The sequence below is a fragment of the Salvelinus fontinalis genome, chromosome 19 (genome assembly GCF_029448725.1).
Source record: "Salvelinus fontinalis isolate EN_2023a chromosome 19, ASM2944872v1, whole genome shotgun sequence".
Classification (NCBI taxonomy): domain Eukaryota; kingdom Metazoa; phylum Chordata; class Actinopteri; order Salmoniformes; family Salmonidae; genus Salvelinus; species Salvelinus fontinalis.
The window spans coordinates 29,775,806-29,795,988 of NC_074683.1; positions in this window are offsets into that span (position 1 = coordinate 29,775,806).

Sequence of the window (20,183 nt, forward strand, 5' to 3'; positions counted from 1 at the left end):
GCCATATTGGCCCATAGTGCTCTGGTCAAAATATAGGACTATATATAGTGCACTTTACAGGGAATAGGGTGCCATTTGGGACGCAAACACTGTTTCATGGAGAGAAGGTGACCTGTGCTGTGTCAACTCAGTCTTGTGTTTGTGTGTAAAGTGATACCCCCATGTCCTCGGGGAGGTAACACACACTAGCATGACACATCTATCTGAGAAGTTGCGAAGTTATTGAAATCTGAAATATGCAGCGTGTCATAAGTAAAACGCGGAACAATATGTTTATAACTCACATGTTATCGATACGACGGGGGAACACAATGGGATGAGAGGCCAAATCACAATATACGGGATACAGTATAAGCTGGTTCTCTGCAGGGAACACTTTTGGCCTCCTGTACCATCGGAGCGGAGAAAGAACACAGTTATTAGAACATAATTAGGAGTGTTCCAATTCCAAGTGTTTCAAGTGTTCCAATTCCACTTTCCACTTGATAATTTCTTAGAACCTATTGGGGGCAGCGAAGTCAAAATGCCTATGGCTACATTTTAATTGATCTCCCTGTTGTAGATGAGAAACACTAAAAAACACAGAGAAACAGTGTGGCTGTACCCCACTATCAATGACAGGGTTAATAGATGACAGGTGAGATGGAACTCTCAACACTGCAATAGGAGCCCACCTCTGGAAGCTGGCCAGATCCCTCTCTTCAGTCCCCACTCTGCAAATAAATTGGTGATACTTTAGTACTCTGCAATGCAAACACTACGGGCACCTGGAGACTTATCGAGAGCCAGGGATACCCCTCCGGTCTGTTATCAGCTGTCAATAAAAAAAAGGTGTGTTGATGAACAGCACAATCATAAACATGTAGAGACAATGAATAGAAATACTTTTTGGCCTACTTGTTATGTTGTGAGATATTGACTGCTTATGTAGCCTATATCACCATGCCTTATTAGTGCTGTCAGTGCTTAATTTATTCATCCTTATTTTACCAGGTAAGTTGACTGAGACAATATACTCTTTTACAGCAATGACCTGGGGAAGAGTTACAGAGGAGGAGAGGGGATGAACGAGCTAATTGGAAGCTGGGGATTGAGAATTTAGCTACAACACTAGGTTTAAGTGCAATGGGATCTTCTTACGATGAGTGCAATGGGATCTTTAGTGACCAGGTCACCCATTCTAAAGTCCCATCCGAAAGACGGCACCCTTCGCAGGGCAATGTCTCCTTCACTGCCCAGGGATCTCCTTAAACCAGAGGCCCTCCAACACCTCTTCCAGCAGCATCAGGTCTTCCATCCAGAAGCCGACCGGGACGGAACATGCTTTCAGAGGCAAGCCAGCAGTGGAATGCAGGGTGATAAGCTGCTGTCATGATAACCATTTTTAGAGTGTTCCAAAATGAGTACCGTTGTGTACTTCTTTGTGTAGGGGTTTTCATGGTTGAAAGTAAAAAAAGATATATTTGTAAATGTTTGAATTATGGGAGTATCCATGAACAATTATGTTTGTTGAAAATAGGAAAGGTAGAGTTATATTTCAAACCTATTTCTGAGTTCCTAGGTCAAGCCATGTTGTAACTAGCATCTTAATTAGCATTGGGGAGGGGTTGTCAATTGGAATGGTTATCACTATCAACTCCACTATAATTCCAAACTCTTTTGTTCTTCTGCTAATAGGAGCTCCCTTTGTTGCCTCTCTCACACACACATTTGTTCTGTCACACACCCACACACGCGTGTGCAAACACGCATACACACAAAAAAAACTGTCATACGTTATTCTCACAACATAAAATGCTGAATTGTGTTAGAAATATCATTGGATCATTTCCTGTTACAAAAGAAATAAGCTACTAAGAAACATTGTGACATCCAACTGGTTGTCACAAGTGGACAGAGTGTGTTTGATGGCTTATACTGCAATGTGGAATAAGATCTGAGGATAAAATGGGGTTCTCATTTCAACCCAAGATCTTGTAAGATATAGCGAAAACCTAGTCAGTCAATTGAAAAGTGTCTTCCGCATTTAACCCAACCCCTCTGAATCAGAGAGGTGCGGGGGGCTGCCTTAATCGACATCATCGGCGACAGTTGTTGTGGGTTAACTGCCTTGCTCAAGGGGAGAAAAGCAGATTGTTCCACCTTTCAAGCTTAACCGCTAGGCTACCTACCACTGGTGCTGAGAAATACACACAAGAATAAAAAGACAACCAACCCTGGTCTCCTCTACTTTTACAGATGAGATCATGGTCATCATGAGGACAGCACGATTGCCCTCAGTTTGGAGGCACAAACATGTTCTATTTAATCCACATATTCCTGTCTGGAACATAGTCTTCCTCATAAACCAGACTTTACTTTTCATACAAATCAATCAGCTTTGCTCAGAAACAAGGGCTGGGAACACAGTAAAATGAAAGTGCAACTAAATCCAGTAAATAAACAAGACACACATAAATACCAGAATATGAAACAGCTTAGCAGACTTCCAGTCTTTCATAGTATTTTTTAGAAAGATTACAAATCCCTGTCCGGCCGGCAGCCGGCTGATGTTCCGCACAGATTATTGCAGTGATTTTATTTTTGTGGGATTAAGCGTTGGATGCCGTTGAAACTGTTGTTTGTGTGAGTGGTGAGCGGTCACACACAAACACACACGAGCGAAGGCACCCACACACACACAGGCATGCACACACTCAGTCTGTCTAGACTCTGGTACTGCTATAATGGAATTTACTGTCATTAATAAAGTACTTATAATAAAGGGCTACTGTATCTGGGTAGCTTGGTCAACAGTATAAACCTTTCATTTCTTCTAACAGGAACCAACACATTGGTTGTGTCCAAAATGGCACCCTATTTCCTATATTTCCCGATATAGTAGAGTACATTAATATAAACTACATGACCAAATGTATGTGGACACCTGCTCGTCGAACATCTCATTACAAAATCATGGGCATTCATATGGAGTTGGTCCCCCATTTGCTGCTATAACAGCCTCCATTCTTATGGGAAAGCTTTCCACTAGATGTTGGAACATTGTTGAGGGGACTTGCTTCCATTCAGCCACAAGAGCATTAGTGAGGTTAGGAACTGATGTTGGGCAATTAGGCAGCTGGCTCGCAGTCGGCGTTCTAATTTATCCCAAAGGTGTTCGATGGAGTTGAGGTCAGGGTTCTGTGCAGGCCAGTCAAGTTCTTCCACAACGATCTCGACAAATCATTTCTGTATAGACCTCGCTTTGTGCATGGGGGCATTGTCATGCTGAAACAGGAAAGAGCAATCCCAAACTGTTGCCACAAGTTGGAAGCACAGAATTGTCCAGAATGTCATTGTACGCTGACGCGTTAACATTTCCCCTCACTGGAACTAAGGGGCACGAACCATGAAAAACCTCCCCAGACCATTATTCCTCCTCCACCAAACGTTACAGGAGCAGGTGCAAAGCTGTCAACATGGCAAAGGGTGGCTACCTTGAAGAATCTCAAATTGAAAATATATTTGGATTTGTTTAACACTTTTTTGGTTACTACATGATTCCATATGTGTTATTTCATAGTTTTGATGTCTTCACTATTATTCTACAATGTAGAAAATAGTAAAAAAAAAAAAAAAAACTTGAATGAGACGGTGTGTCCAAACTTTTGACTGGTAGTGTATATCATTTTGTTAACTCATCTAGTGTCTAAATGACAGCACAGGTTTGAAGTACCATGCTAGCTTGACTTGGGTGTTAGCCTGGGATAAGTTACAGGAGAGACAGGTAGGACAAAAGTAACACAATAAAAAAATATATAAAAAAATATATTATATATATTATTATATATTATATATATTATATAAAAATATATAAAAAATATACATCAGTTTATACAAAAATTAAGCACAGGCCATTTGTCTCCTTTACTTAATATTGCTTTTATAATGTTGGCAAAAAATCAACAAGTGACTGAATGATTGAAAATTATATACAGTATAACATAGTTCGAATTATGACTTGATGGATCAGCTTCTCACATAATCTTTTATCAACAGATTAGTTGGTTAAAAAAATATATACATGTATATATTTATGATTCTGGTGGTCAATTATTTTATGTCAAGCCATGAAAATGTAATAAGCATGATGAGTTTGCCATTTGTGAAGAGAATAAAGCTGGTTATTCTATCAAGACATGAGGTGTGCGCATGACAAGGACAGCTTAACCTGTTTGGGCTGCAGGGGCAGTATTGAGTAGCCGGATAAAAGGTGCCCATTTCAAACGGCCTCGTACTCAATTCTTGCTCGTACAATATGCATATTATTATTACTATTGGATAGAAAACACTCTCTAGTTTCTAAAACCGTTTGAATTATATCTGTGAGTAAAACAGAACTCATTTTGCAGCAAACTTCCTGACAGGAAGTGGAAAATCTGAAATCGATGCTCTGTTCTAGGGCCTGCCTATACATGTCCTTGATATATATCAGTATACATGCACTTCATACGTCTTCCACTAGATGTCGACAGGCAGTGAGAGAAGAAATGGAGTGTGTAACTTGATCTGGGGTCGAACAAAAGCTCTTCGTATGACGTGTCACCAGTTTCCTGTTTTCTGGAGAGCGCGTGAAGGGACCTGGTTTTGCCTTCTGTACAGCTGTCGTTATAGACAACTAATATCTCCGGCTTTGATTTTATTTGATACATGTGACAATATCATCATAAAGTATGTTTTTTCAATATAGTTTTATTAGATTATTGAAATTTTTTCGGGACGTTAGGCGTGTTGCGTTGTGTGCCTTTGTTCAGGAAGGAGAGCTTCGCGCCACTTTGCTAGCTTTCCGTGCTAATTGACTGGAGAAGAGGACATTCTAAATCCAAACAACGATTGTTCCCGACAAAGGAACCCTTGTACAACATTCTGATGAAAGATCGTCAAAAGTAGGTCCCATTTTATGATGCTATTTCATATATCTGTCGAACATGTGAAATAGTCGTTTGCGCCCAGATTTTGGGTACTCTCTCGCTATACCTAAGCTGGATGTCGTAATGAAGTTATTTTTATAATTCTAACACGGCGATTGCATTAAGAACTAGTGTATCTATCATTTCCTATACAACATGTATTTTTTAGTAACGTTTATGTATAGTTATTTGGTCAGAATAGTTGAGTGCCATAAAAATATCCGCACATTCTGGGAAAAAGATGCTACGTTAGCACAATGTATAACCACTGATTTCAGCTCTAAATGTGCACATTTTCGAACAAAACATAAGTGTATGTATAACCGGATGTTATAGGACTGTCATCTGATGAAGATTATCAAGGTTAGTCAAAAATTATATATCTTTTGCTGGTTTATTCACTATCGCTAACGTGCCTATTGCTATCGCTAACGTGCCTTGATGAATGAATGCGGTAGTGTGGTAGGCTATTGTAGTAAGCTAGTATAATGCTATATTGTGTTTTCGCTCTAAAACACTTAAAAAATCGGAAATATTGGCTGGATTCACAAGATGTTTGTCTTTAATTTGCTATACACCATTGATTTTTCAGAAATGTTTTATGATGAGTATTTAGGTATTTGACGTTGGTGTCTGTAATTACTCTGGCTGCTTCGGTCCTATTTGTGACGGTAGCTGTGATGGTAGCTGCAATGTAAAACTGATTTATACCTCAAATATGCACATTTTTCGAACAAAACATAGATTTATTGTATAACATGTTATAAGACTGTCATCTGATGAAGTTGTTTCTTGCTTAGTTTGGTTGGTTCTTGGTTAGTTAGGTTGGCTTTGTGCATGCTACCTGTGCTGTGAAAAATGTCTGTCCTTTTTTGTATTTGGTGGTGAGCTAACATAAATATATGTGGTGTTTTCGCTGTAAAACATTTTAAAAATCGGACATGTTGGCTGGATTCACAAGATGTTTATCTTTCATATGCTGTATTGGACTTGTTCATGTGTAAAAGTTAAATATTTCTAAAAAATATATTTTGAATTTCGCGCCCTGCACTTGAAGTGGCTGTTGTCATATTGTGCCCGGCTTCGGGCTTGCAGCCCAAAGAAGTTAATCGCACCTGATTGGTAGGCTAAGTATGAATAGGGACAGCTTGATCACACCTGATTGGTAGGCTAAGTATGAATAGGGACAGCTTGATCACACCTGATTGGTAGGCTAAGTATGAATAGTCATTGAAAATGGTGAAAAACAAATCCTACAACATTCCCAGTAAAGTGATATGAGAAAAGTATCCTTAATATAGTTATTATGTGATCCATTTTAGTAATATTGATAGGCAAAATATTTTCGTTGTGCAACATTGCGATGTTGACCCATGGTTCATTTTCAGAAATTACGAACATATAGCATGAATTATTAAAATCGACACAAACACGTAATTATGTCTGATAGTACATTTGTTGAAAGTAATGAGCATTACAAACCAGAAACATGGAGATAAGACAGATATTGTGCACTTCTCGCCAGCTATTACTTCCGTCTCAAGGCTGTGTTACTCCCGCCCCGCTGGCAGGTACAAAAGTAATGTTCTGGTATTTCAATAAATTTACCCTAGAAATGAAGTCACAGTTGCTAATGGAAGGGGACATGTATAAGTTGTTTGTCATAAAATATGGTGTTTCTATCGATCTCAGAGAAATTAGTAAAAAACATAAAGTGTTACTTTTGTCTCGGTTCTCCCCTACTTTTGACCAGGGCCCATAGGGGGTTCTTGGGGGTGGGGAATGGAATGTATTGTATTGTATATTAAAAAAAATATTCCGGGGGGGGCTGTGGGAGGGGTCTCGAATGGTTGAGTGACAGCTATTGGGGAACTGTGGGGGATATCACTATCATGCACACGCACCCTCACAAATAAGGATTGTTCCGTTGAGGAAAAACTGATACATATTTGATAGTGTCTTGATGCTGTATTGTTTGTTCTTCATGTTCTAATACTTTAATGTTACCCCTTCCTTGTGTTTTTTTGTAATAAATAATTATTTTTTTAAAATGTAAAGAAAGAAATATAAAAAATATATAAATAATGTGCACTGTTTAGGGAATAGTGCCATTTGGGATTCCTCCATTGTCTTGCCAATGGATTTGATCTGTCCCAGTTGGAGAATGGTATCGTCAAGGGATTTGACCTGTCCCAGTTGGAGAACGCTATCGTCAAGGGATTTGACCTGTCCCAGTTGGAGAACGGTATCGTCAAGGGATTTGACCTGTCCCAGTTGGAGAACGCTATCGTCAAGGGATTTGACCTGTCCCAGTTGGAGAACGCTATCGTCAAGGGATTTGACCTGTCCCAGTTGGAGAACGCTATCGTCAAGGGATTTGACCTGTCCCAGTTGGAGAACGCTATCGTCAAGGGATTTGACCTGTCCCAGTTGGAGAACGCTATCGTCAAGGGATTTGATCTGTCCCAGTTGGAGAACGGTATCGTCAAGGGATTTGACCTGTCCCAGTTGGAGAACGCTATCGTCAAGGGATTTGATCTGTCCCAGTTGGAGAACGGTATCGTCAAGGGATTTGACCTGTCCCCGTTGGAGAACGCTATCGTCAAGGGATTTGACCTGTCCCAGTTGGAGAACGCTATCGTCAAGGGATTTGACCTGTCCCAGTTGGAGAACGCTATCGTCAAGGGATTTGACCTGTCCCAGTTGGAGAACGCTATCGTCAAGGGATTTGACCTGTCCCAGTTGGAGAACGCTATCGTCAAGGGATTTGACCTGTCCCAGTTGGAGAACGCTATCGTCAAGGGATTTGACCTGTCCCAGTTGAAGAACGCTATCGCCAAGGGATTTGACCTGTCCCAGTTGGAGAACGCTATCGTCAAGGGATTTGATCTGTCCCAGTTGGAGAACGGTATCGTCAATGGATTTGATCTGTCCCAGTTGGAGAACGGTATCGTCAATGGATTTGACCTGTCCCAGTTGGAGAACGGTATCGTCAAGGGATTTGACCTGTCCCAGTTGGAGAACGGTATCGTCAAGGGATTTGACCTGTCCCAGTTGGAGAACGCTATCGTCAAGGGAAGTGACACTGAGGAGAGTGATACTACATACCCTACATACCCTGTCAAGGTCTCACGTTCATTAAAATCATGTTGACAGCATGGCAAGGCGATGGCTTCTCGAGTACAGGGGTTAAAAAAATACCTGCTGTGTTTGATCCTTATAACAGGGTGTCACCATGAGCCACTGAGTTTATCTTAGAGCACCAGGACCCAAGAAAGTGTGTGGCTTAAATGTACAGTTGAAGTTGGAAATGTACATACACCTTAGCCAAATACATTTAAACTCAGTTTCACAAACATTTAATCTGAGTAAAAAATCCCTGTTTTATGTCAGTTAGGATCACCACTTTATTTTAAGAATGTGAAATGTCAGGATAATAGTAGAGAGAATGGTTTATTTCAGCTTTTATTTATTTCATCACATTCCCAGTGGGTCAGAGGTTTACATACACTCAATTAGTATTTGGTAGCATTGCCTTTAAATGGTTTACCTTGGGTCAAACGTTTCGGGTAGCCTTCCACAAGCTTCCCACAATAAGTTGGGTGAATTTTGGCCCATTCCTCCTGACAGAGCAGGTGTAACTGAGTCAGGTTTGTAGGCCTCCTTGCTCGCACAGTTCAGCCCACACATTTTCTATAGGATTGAGGTCAAGGCTTTGTGATGGCCACTCCACTACCTTGACTTTGTTGTCCTTAAGCCATTTTGCCACAACTTTGGAAGTATGCTTGGGGTCATTGTCCATTTGGAAGACCCATTTGTGACCAAGCTTAACTTCCTGACTGATGTCTTGAGATGTTGCTTTAATATATCCACATAATTTCCCCATCCTCATGATGCCATCTATTTTGTGAAGTACACCAGTCCCTCCTGCAGCAAAGCACCCCCACAACATGATGCTGCCACCCCCGTCCTTCACGGTTGGAATGGTGTTCCTCGGCTTGCGAACATCCCCCTTTTTCCTCCAAACATAACGATGGTCATTATGGCCAAACAGTTCTATTTTTGTTTCATCAGACCAGAGGACATTTCTCCAAAAAGTATGATCTTTGTCCCTATGTGCAGTTGCAAACCGTAGTGTGGCTTTTTAATGGCGGTTTTGGAGCAGTGGCTTCTTTCTTTCTGAGCTGCCTTTTAGGTTATGTCGATATAGGACCCGTTTTACTGTGGATATAGATACTTTTTTTTTTATAGATACCAGTTTCCTCCAGAATCTTCACAAGGTCCTTTGCTGTTGTTCTGGGATTGATTTGCACTTTTCGCACCAAAGTACATTCATCTCTAGGAGACAGAACGCATCTCCTTCCTGAGCGGTATGACGGCAGCCTGGTCCCATGGTGTTTATTCTAGCGTACTATTGTTTGTACAGATGAACGTGGTACCTTCAGGCATTTGAAAATTGCTCCCAAGGATGAACCAGACTTGTGGAAGTCTACAAGGTCTTGGCTGATCTCTTTTGATTTTCCCATGATGTCAAGCACAGAGGCACTGAGTTTGAAGGTAGGCCTTCAAATACATCCACAGGTACACCTCCAATTGACTCAAATGATGTCAATTAGCCTATTAGAAGATTCTAAAACCATCAACTTGGTGTATGAAAACCTCTGACCCATTGGAATTGTGATACAGTGAATTATAAGTGAAAATAATCTGTCTGTAAACAATTGTTGGAAAAATGACTTGTGTCATGCACAAAGTAGATGTCCTAACCGACTTGCCAAAACTATAGTTTGTTAAAAAGAAATTTGTGGAGTGGTTGAAAAACGAGTTTTAATGATTCCAACCTAAGTGTGTGTAGACTTCTGACTTCAGCTGTATGTTGTGGTGTGTGAGAGTTATTTAGTCAGTTTCAATGGCTCCCTTACACTAAAGTTCTCTTCAAAGGCGAAATATTACACCATTCTTTTCAAAGGAATTGTTTCACGTCTGTCAAAGTCGTGTGTATAGGTGGCAGGGAAGTCAGGCGCAGGAGAATCAACTTAGTGGAATGGAGTTGTTTAATGACGTAAAACAAAACATAACTCCAAAACTATAAAAACAAAGTGGGTACGAGGACCCGTCGCGCACCAATACAAACAACACGAAATCTGAACAACATACAATTTCTGACAAAGACATGAGGGGAAACAGAGGGTTAAATACATAACAGGTAATGAATGGGTTTGAAACCAGGTGTGTAGGAGGACAAGACAAAACCAATGGAAAATGAAAAATGGATCAATGATGGCTAGAAGACCGGTGACGTCGACCGCCGAGCACCAACTGAACAAGGAGAGGCATCGACTTCGGCAGAAGTCGTGACAACGTCTAAAAAAGAAAAAAGCTTCTTTGTCCTCTTTTTGTCCATCAACTACCCAGTTACACACAAAGAAAAAAGAGACAGGCAGCATGTGTAGTGAGGTAACCAGATAGGGTTCCTGTTGTTTTCTGTGGGTATGTATATCAGATATCCATGGGGACAACTACCTCAATTACTACTTGTGAATCTACTAGATTCATCAATCAGAACAAGCCCTGAAGATGTTTTTCCACCTAGAAGTGACAAAGGAGACATCACTCATGTAACAATGTAACATGGAATAGTGGAATTAAAGCACAAGCACAGCACGGCCATTTGGGGATTCAATCCCATACAAAGTCTTAAATGCATTGTATGAAGCAAAGCTCTTTATTGTACGTTCAAAACAATTCAAGACAAAGGAGACTTATATATCTTGAAAACTTGATTGCTGAAATCCCAAAATTTTGGGACAATATCAACAATAGACGAATTAAACAAATACCAAATGATAGCTTGTTTGAAGCTTTTTTTAAGGAAGGTGGGTGGGTTCTAAGATATGGCAACTGGATCATATCTGAGAGAGTTAATACAACAGGATACTCTCAGGACCTTACACACTTGGGCTCTCTGATGAAAAAATAACGGGACACAGAGTCAGTCTCAATTCCTCATCTGTCGCAGACAAAGGCTTTCAAGATGTGCAATATCGCAGGCTAATATAATGAAAGGAGAGGGAGGGAGCAGGATAGCCAGGTATGTCAAAGGGGAAATTCCTTGATCCTTAACATCTGCATAATGTTGTTTTGGTAACACTTTACTTGACACCCAGTGTCGTAACACGTAATGACACTGTCATAACCATATCTTAACCTGTTGAGGATGGGGGCGCTGTTGTGACTATTTATGCTAATCGTGTAATTTTTGAAACGGCTTCCCACAAAATCCTTGATCGTACAATATGCATATTATTATTATTATTGGATAGAAAACAGTCTATAGTTTCTATAGGAGTTGAAATTTTGTCTCTAAGTGGAACAGAGCCCATTCTACAGCAATTTCCCTGACATGGAGTCAGATTTCAGAAATTTTGGCCCCTGATCTGGAGTCAGTTAAAAGGGCACTGTTATTGCTATGAGTATACGGACACTGCTTACGTCTTCCCCTGGATGCCTTTACGTGATGACGATTTGAATGGGGTCGATTGCGCGTTCACAGGCACTACAAATTAAAAAACCCTGAGGCTAGTCACTCTTTTCTTGGTGCGTCATGCGCCTAGAGGACACCGACCCGCACCTGTTCCAAGCATTAGTGGAGGGAGTAATATTACTCGGGTCATGTTTCTACTCGTTATGGGAGTTAAAAACATCATAAGGTAGTTAATTTAAAGCGTTTTATAGCAATTTATATCCGTTTAGTGCGATTTTGGGACATTTATTTCTGAAACGCTGTGAATTGCTGGGCACGCTTCCAGTTCATCCCGAACGCAGTTGGCATTTCCACATGGCAAGAGGACAGCTTTCCACCAAAAGACGATTACTCCCAAGAAAGGATCCTTTGCCCAAGATACTGATGGAAGAACAGCTCAAAGTAGGACATTTTTATTATGATAAATCGTGTTTCTGTCGAAAAATGTTAGTGGCTTAGGACGCCATGTTTTTTGACGTAGCTTCGCTTGGCGCAAACTGTATTGAAAAGTAAGGATAAATAAAAAAATGTAATTCCGCGATTGTATTAAGAATTAAATTGTCTATCAATCCCTGTCCACCCTATATTTTTTTGTCACGTTTATGAGTATTTATGTATAAGAGTAGATCACTGTCTAAGTGGCGCACGGACATTTTCTCACCAGCTTGGCTACATTTTACATTGTCTAACCATGATTTTGGTGGCTAAATATAAACATTTTCGATCAAACTCTATATGGATTGTGTAATATGATGTTACAGGAGTGTCATCTGAAGAATTCTGAGAAGGTTAGTGAAAAAATTAATATATTTTGGCGATGTTGACTTTTATCGCTCACTTTGGCTAGAATCAATGCTGGGCTGCTATGTGCTATGTGCTATGCTAATATAACGATTTATTGTGTTTTCGCTGTAAGACACTTAGAAAATCTGAAATGTTGTCTGTATTCACAGGATCTGTGTCTTTCGATTAGTGTATGCTGTGTATTTTTACGAAATGTTTGATGATTAGTAAGTAGGTAAACACGTTGCTCAATGTAGTTATTCTAGTCCATTTGTGACGGTGGGTGCAATTGTAACCTATGCCATCTAACTGAAATATGCACTTTTTTCTAACAAAACCTATCCCATACCATAAATATGTTATCAGACTGTCATCTGATGAGTTTTTTTCTTGGTTAGGGGCTATAAATATCTTAGTTTAGCCGAATTGGTGATAGCTACTGGTGTTGGTGGACAAATAAAAGATGGTGGATTATGCTAATGTGTTTTTAGGTAATAGATGTACATCTTTACATATTGTGTCTTCCTTGTAAAACATTTTAAAAATCGGACATGTTGGCTGGATTCACAAGATCTGTGTCTTTCATTAGCTGTATTGGACTTTAATGTGTGAAAGTTAAATATTTTAAAAATATATATTTTTTGAATTTCGCGGCTCTGCCTTTTCAGTGGGGGGGGGGGGGGGGGGGAGTGCCGCTAGCGGCACCCTCATCCTAGACAGGTTAACAGCTGACATAACTTGTCCTAACCGCTCATAATATGGTCATAACACTGTCATGATCTATAACACTGTCATGACCTATAATATGGTCATGACACTGTGCTCTCCTTCTCCGTGGCCAACATGAGTAAGATATTTAAGCGTCTTAACTCTCGCAATGCTGCCGGCCCAAAAGGCACCCCTAGACGCGTCCTCAGAGCACGCGCAGACCAGCTGGCTGGAGTGTTTACGGACATATTCATTCTCTCCCTATCCCAGTCTGCTTCAAGATGTCTACCATTGTTCCTGTACCTAAAAAAGGGACGGTAGGTTAACTACTATTGCCCCGTAGCACTCACTTCTGTCATCATGAAGTGCTTTGAGAGACTATTTATTTTTATTTTACTAGGCAAGTCAGTTAAGAACAAATTCTTATTTTCAATGACAGCCTAGGATCAGTAGGTTAACTGCCTTGTTCAGGGGCAGAACAAAAGATTTGTACGTTGTCAGCTCAGGGATTTGAACTACCAACCTTTCAGATTCTAGTCCAATGCTCTAACCACTAGGCTACCCTGCCGCCCCAGACTTGTCAAGGATCATATCACCTCTACCTTACCTGATACCCTAGATCCACTTCAATGTGCTTACCGACCCAATATATTCACAGACGATGCAATCACCATTGCACTGCACACTGCCCTATCCCATCTGGACAAGAGGAATACCTATGTAAGAATGCTGTTCATTGATTATAGCTCAGCATTCAACACCATAGTACCCTCCATGCTCATCATTAAGCTCGGGGCCCTGGGTCTGAACCCCCGCCCTGTGCAACTGCGTCCTGGACTTCCTGACGGGCCGCCCCCAGGTGGTGAAGGTAGGAAACAACACCTCCACTTTGCTGATCCTCACACTGGGGCCCCACAAGGGTGCATGCTCAGCCCCCTCCTCTACTCCCTGTTCACCCATGACTGCGTGGCCACTCACACGCAGTCACACGCCTCCAATTCAATCATTAAGTTTGCAGACGACACAACAGTATTAGGCCTGATTACCAACAACGACGAGACAGCTCACATGGAGGAAGTGAGGGCCCTGGGAGTGTGGTGCCAGGAAAATAACCTCTCACTCAACGTCAACAAAACAAAGGAGCTGATAGTGGACTTCAGGAAACAGCAGAGGGAGCACCCCCCCATCCACATCAACGGGACCGCAGTGGAGAAGGTGGAAAGCTTCAAGATCCTCGCCGTACATATCACTGACAAACTGAAATTATCCACCCACACAGACAGTGTGGTGAAGAAGGCACAACAGTGCCTCTTCAACCTCAGGTGGCTGAAGAAATTTGGCTTGGCACCTAAAACCCTCACAAACTTTTACAGATGCACAATTGAGAGCATCCTGTTGGGCTGTATCACCGCCTGGTACAGCAACTGCATCGTTCTCCAGAGGGTGGTGCGGTCTGCCCAACGCATCACCAGGGGAAAACTACCTGTCCTCCAGGACACCTACATCACCCGATGTCACAGGAAGGCCAAAAAGATAATCGAGGACAACAACCACTCGAGCCACTGCCTGTTCACCCTGCTATCATCCAGAAGCCGAGGTCAGTACAGGGGCATCTAAGCTGGGACCGAGAGACTGAGAAATAGCTTTTATCTCAAGGCCATCAGAATGTTAAATAGCCATCACTAGCACCTTGGAGGCTGCTGCATATACTTGAAATCACTGGCCACTTTAATAATGGAACACTAGTCACTTTAATAATGTTTACATATTTTGCAATACCCATCTCATATGTCTATACTGTATTCTATTCTACAGTATTTTAGTCTCTGCCACTCTGACATTGCCAGTCCAAATAGTTAAATATTCTTAATTCCATTCATTTACTTCAGATTTGTGTTTATTCTGTGTATTGTTGTGAAATTGTTAGATGTTACTTGTTAGATATTACTGCACTGTTGGAGCTAGAAAAACAAGCATTTAGCTACACCCGCTATAACATCTGCTAAACATGTGTAGGTGAACAATAAAACTTGATTTGATTTGATATTTACTCGATATTTACTTGTGACATGTATTGCGTTATTTTATGGCTGGTTAGGACACCTACATAAGAGAGTCAAAACCCACATTTATTCCAATTATTTTTGTCCCTGTTTCTAAATCATTTGTTGTTGTTCTAATTAATTTTCTACAGTCATGTTTTCATCATATTTTAAATAAATTGTAGAAAATGCACTTTATGACACTGTCATGAAGCATTATGATCACCCTGTGTCACTTTACTTGGACTAAGAAATAACACTTTATGACACTGTCAAGAAGCATTATGACCATCCTGTGGCACTTTATTTGGACTAAGAAAATACACTTTATGATACTGTCAAGAAGCATTATGACCATCATAATCATATAAGCAAGATAGGACTATCATGTACATGCCCTTATATCAGTCAGTGGGTCAAAAAGAGGGTGTCTTGTCCTGCTCCTGAAATATGTTCCTGCATTCATCCCAGCAACAGAGTATTGGGGTAGGTGCATGTCTGATATCAACGTGTGCGCAATTACAATGATAATTTAACAAGGTCAATTAAAAAATATATATACATAACATAAACACACTGTTGACAAATAGGCTATGGTGTATGGAAAGCTTTTCCTTATGTGCAGGTTATGTGGGTTTTGATACTCTTATGTAGGTGTCATAACCAGCCATAAAATAACGCAATATATGTCACAACAGGTCTAAATATATGTATCATGACAGTGGTATGACCATATTAAAACAGGTTATGACAAGTTATATCAGCTGTTATGACATATTATGACATGGTTATGACTGTGTCATAGCGTGCTATGACGCTGGGTGTCAAGTAAAGTCTTACCGCTGTTTTAAACTGACCCAGAGTCAGACATGTATGCAGGTATCTACAGACATAGTGACCAACAAACAACTGAACAGGACTAAGGATGTTTAGTAAGAGATTGGAGGGGGAAAAGGAAGACATCAAGGGTTCATTAAATAAACATTTCTTGCATTTCTTAATTAACTTTGACAGAAGAGCTTTTTACGCTGAAGAGAGAGAGAGAGAGAGAGAGAGAGAGAGAGAGAGAGAGAGAGAGAGAGAGAGAGAGAGAGAGAGAGAGAGAGAGAGAGAGAGAGAGAGAGAGAGAGAGAGAGAGGGAGAGAGAGAGGGAGAGAGAGAGAGAAAGAGGTGGAGAGAGCGAGAGAGGTGGAGAGAGCGAGAGAGGTGGAGAGAGTGAGGTGGAGAGAGAGAGAGAGAGAGAGAGAGAGAGAGAGAGAGAGAGAGAGAAAGAGACAGGGAGAGAGAGATAGAAAGAGAGAGAGAGAGACCCGCGAGAGAGTAGAAAGGAGAGTTGGGAGGGAGAAAGGTACGCAAAAGTTACACTGAGTGTTAGAAGCACCTTGAGAGAGGGAGAGCGAGGGAAGAGTTTCCTCTCTATAGACCAGCTAGCGATGTGTATCAGTATGTATCTGCCTGGGATGGCTATCTAGATGGAGCTCTCCCAGGGGTTCCTCTTGCTTTCCCCAGTGTTTGGGTCTGCTTCAAAGATACCAGATAGTATCCAAAATGCCATGACGAGTGAGTGACACACTAAGTCGCTGCTCTGTATCTCGGCATCAGCAGCGTGGAGTGTGGCTCTAACACATGCCCATCGGCTCATAGCTGTAGGGCTCAAAATATGGGCCACATAACCTCATCACATAATCTCACTTTACGCACCGTAATACTGAAGACATACAGTAGGACAATGACTGGGAGATCAATAAGATGTGTATATTTCTAGAGTGAGAAACTAGATACGGTTTTGAAATACCAAAAACAAAATGATTTAGACTTTTCAAGAAAGACAACAAAGAGACATATCTAGTGTGAGCAAATGCATGTCATTGAGAGAGAAAAGTTTAGTTTGGAAATACTAGAAAGAAATATCCAGACTTTGCTATGCAAGTCTAGAGCCTAGACTTTTTGTCCTTGCACAACAAATACACCATACTCTTTCGGGATTTACAGTAAATTATATTCAAATGGAAAATGTACTTTATGAGAAGCCCTTGCCCTGAGGTAGTCAGCTGATTACATGAATTGTCTTAATGTGTTTAAGTGGAGATAATTTCAAACAGATCTGCAGTTAGAAAACAGGATACATGCAATAAATGAGCCCTGGCCGACTAAAGGCTATTTTCCTGTGGTAAGGTAGTATCGGGCTCTTTGTTCATGTGGCCACTAAGGATATTGGGTGAACGTTGCTTTGAGGGCTTTCCTGCTCTCCTCTGACAGAGAGAGGTTGAAAGAGAGAGGGAGAGAGGTAGACTGAACGAGAGAGAGAGAGAGAGAGAGAGAGAGAGAGAGAGAGAGAGAGAGAGAGAGAGAGAGAGAGAGAGAGAGAGAGAGAGGGAGACTGAAAGAGAGAGAGAGAGGGAGACTAAAAGAGAGAGAGAGAGAGACTGAAAGAGAGAGAGGGAGAGTGAAAGAGAGAGCGAGGGAGACTGAAAGAGAGAGAGAGAGAGAGAGAGGGAGAGAGAGAGAGAGAGAGAGAGAGGAGAGAGAGAGAGAGAGAGAGAGAGAGAGAGAGAGAGAGAGAGAGAGAGAGAGAGAGAGAGAGACAGACAACAAATTCCAATTGGCTGTACTAAAACTCTTTAACATCGTCCTTAGCTTTGGCATCTTCCCCAATATTTGGAACCAAGGACTGATCACCCCAATCCACAAAAGTGGAGACAAATTTGACCCCAATAACTACCGTGGAATACGCGTCAACAGTAACCTTGGTAAAATACTCTGCATTATCATTAACAGCAGACTCGTACATTTCCTCAATGAACACAATGTACTGAGCAAATGTCAAATTGGCTTTTTACCAAATTACCGTACAACAGACCATGTATTCACCCTACACACCCTAATTGACAACCAAACAAACCAAAACAAAGGCAAAGTCTTCTCATGCTTTGTTGATTTCAAAAAAGCCTTCGACTCAATTTGGCATGAGGGTCTGCTATACAAATTGATGGAAAGTGGTGTTGGGGGTAAAACATACGACATTATAAAATCCATGTACACAAACAACAAGTGTGCGGTTAAAATTGGCAAAAAACACACACATTTCTTCACACAGGGTCGTGGGGTGAGACAGGGATGCAGCTTAAGCCCCACCCTCTTCAACATATATATCAACGAATTGGCGCGGGCACTAGAACAGTCTGCAGCACCCGGTCTCACCCTACTAGAATCCGAAGATAAATGTCTACTGTTTGCTGATGATCTGGTGCTTCTGTCACCAACCAAGGAGGGCCTACAGCAGCACCTAGATCTTCTGCACAGATTCTGTCAGACCTGGGCCCTGACAGTAAATCTCAGTAAGACCAAAATAATGGTGTTCCAAAAAAAAAAATCCATCTAGACACCGTTGCCCTAGAGCACACAAAAAACTATACATACCTCGGCCTAAACATCAGCACCACAGGTAACTTCCACAAAGCTGTGAACGATCTGAGAGACAAGGCAAGAAGGGCCTTCTATGCCATCAGAAGGAACATAAAATTCAACATACCAATTAGGATCTGGCTAAAAATACTTGAATCAATTATAGAACCCCTTGCCCTTTATGGTTGTGAGGTCTGGGGTCCGCTCACCAACCAAGAATTCACAAAATGCGACAAACACCAACTTGAGACTCTGCATGCAGAATTCTGCAAAAATATCCTCCGTGTACAACGTAGAACACCACATAATGCATGCAGAGCAGAATTAGGCCAACACCCGCTAATAATCAAAATCCAGAAAAGAGCCATTAAATTCCACAACCACCTAAAAGGAAGCGATTCCTAAACCTTCCATAACAAAGCCATCACCTACAGAGAGATGAACCTGGAGAATTGTCCCTTAAGCAAGCTGGTCCTGGGGCTCTGCTCACAAACACAAACAGACCCCACAGAGCCCCAGGACAGCAACACAATTAAACCCAACCAAATCATGAGAAAATACAAAAAAAATACAAAATACAAAATTAACAAAAAAACAGAGCAAACTAGAATGCTATTTGTCCCTAAACAGAGAGTACACAGTGGCAGAATACCTGACCACTGTGACTGACCCAAATGTAAGGAAAGCTTTGACTATGTACAGACTCAGTGAGCATAGCCTTGCTATTGAGAAAGCCCGCCATAGGCAGACCTGGCTCTCAAGAGAAGACGGGCTATGTGCACACTGCCCACAAAATGAGTTGGAAACTGAGCTGCACTTTCTAACCTCGTGCCCAATGTATGACCATATTAAAGACACACATTTCCCTCAGATTACACAGATCCACAAAGAATTAGAAAACAAACCCAATTTTGTTAAACTCCCATATCTACTGGGTGAAATACCACAGTGTGCCATCACCGCAGCAAGATGTGTGACCTGTTGTCACTAGAAAAGGTCAACCAGTGAAGAACAAACACCATTGTAAATACAACCCATATTTATGCTTATTTATTTTCCCTTTTGTACATTAACCATTTGTACATCATTACAACACTGTATATATACATAATCTGACATTTGTAATATCTTTATTCTTTTGAAACTTATGTATGTTAAATGTTTACTGATAATTTGTATTATTTATTTCACTTTTGTATATTATCTACTTCACTTGCTTTGTCAATGTTAACCTATGTTTCCCATGCCAATAGAGCCCATTGGGGAGAGAGAGAGAGAGAGAGAGAGAGAGAGAGAGAGAGGAAAGAGAGAGAGGAGAGGAAAGAGAGAGAGAGGGAGACAGAGAGAGAGAGAGAGCGAGAGGAGCAGAGAGAGGGAGACAGAGAGAGAGAGAGAGAGACGAAAGAGAGAGAGGGAGACTAAAAGAGAGAGAGAGGGAGACTGAAAGAGAGAGAGGGAGAGTGAAAGAGAGAGCGAGGGAGACTGAAAGAGAGAGAGAGAGAGGGAGACTGAAAGAGAGAGAGAGGGACCCTAAAAGAGAGAGAGCGAGGGAGACTAAAAGAGAGAGAGAGAGAGGGAGACTGAAAGAGAGAGAGGGAGAGTGAAAGAGAGAGTGAGGGAGACTGAAAGAGAGAGAGAGAGAGAGAGAGAGAGAGAGAGAGAGAGAGAGAGAGAGAGAGAGAGAGAGAGAGAGAGAGAGAGAGAGAGAGAGAGAGACTGAAAGAGAGAGAGAGTAGAGAGAGAGACTGAGTATGGGAGAGAGAGAGAGAGAGA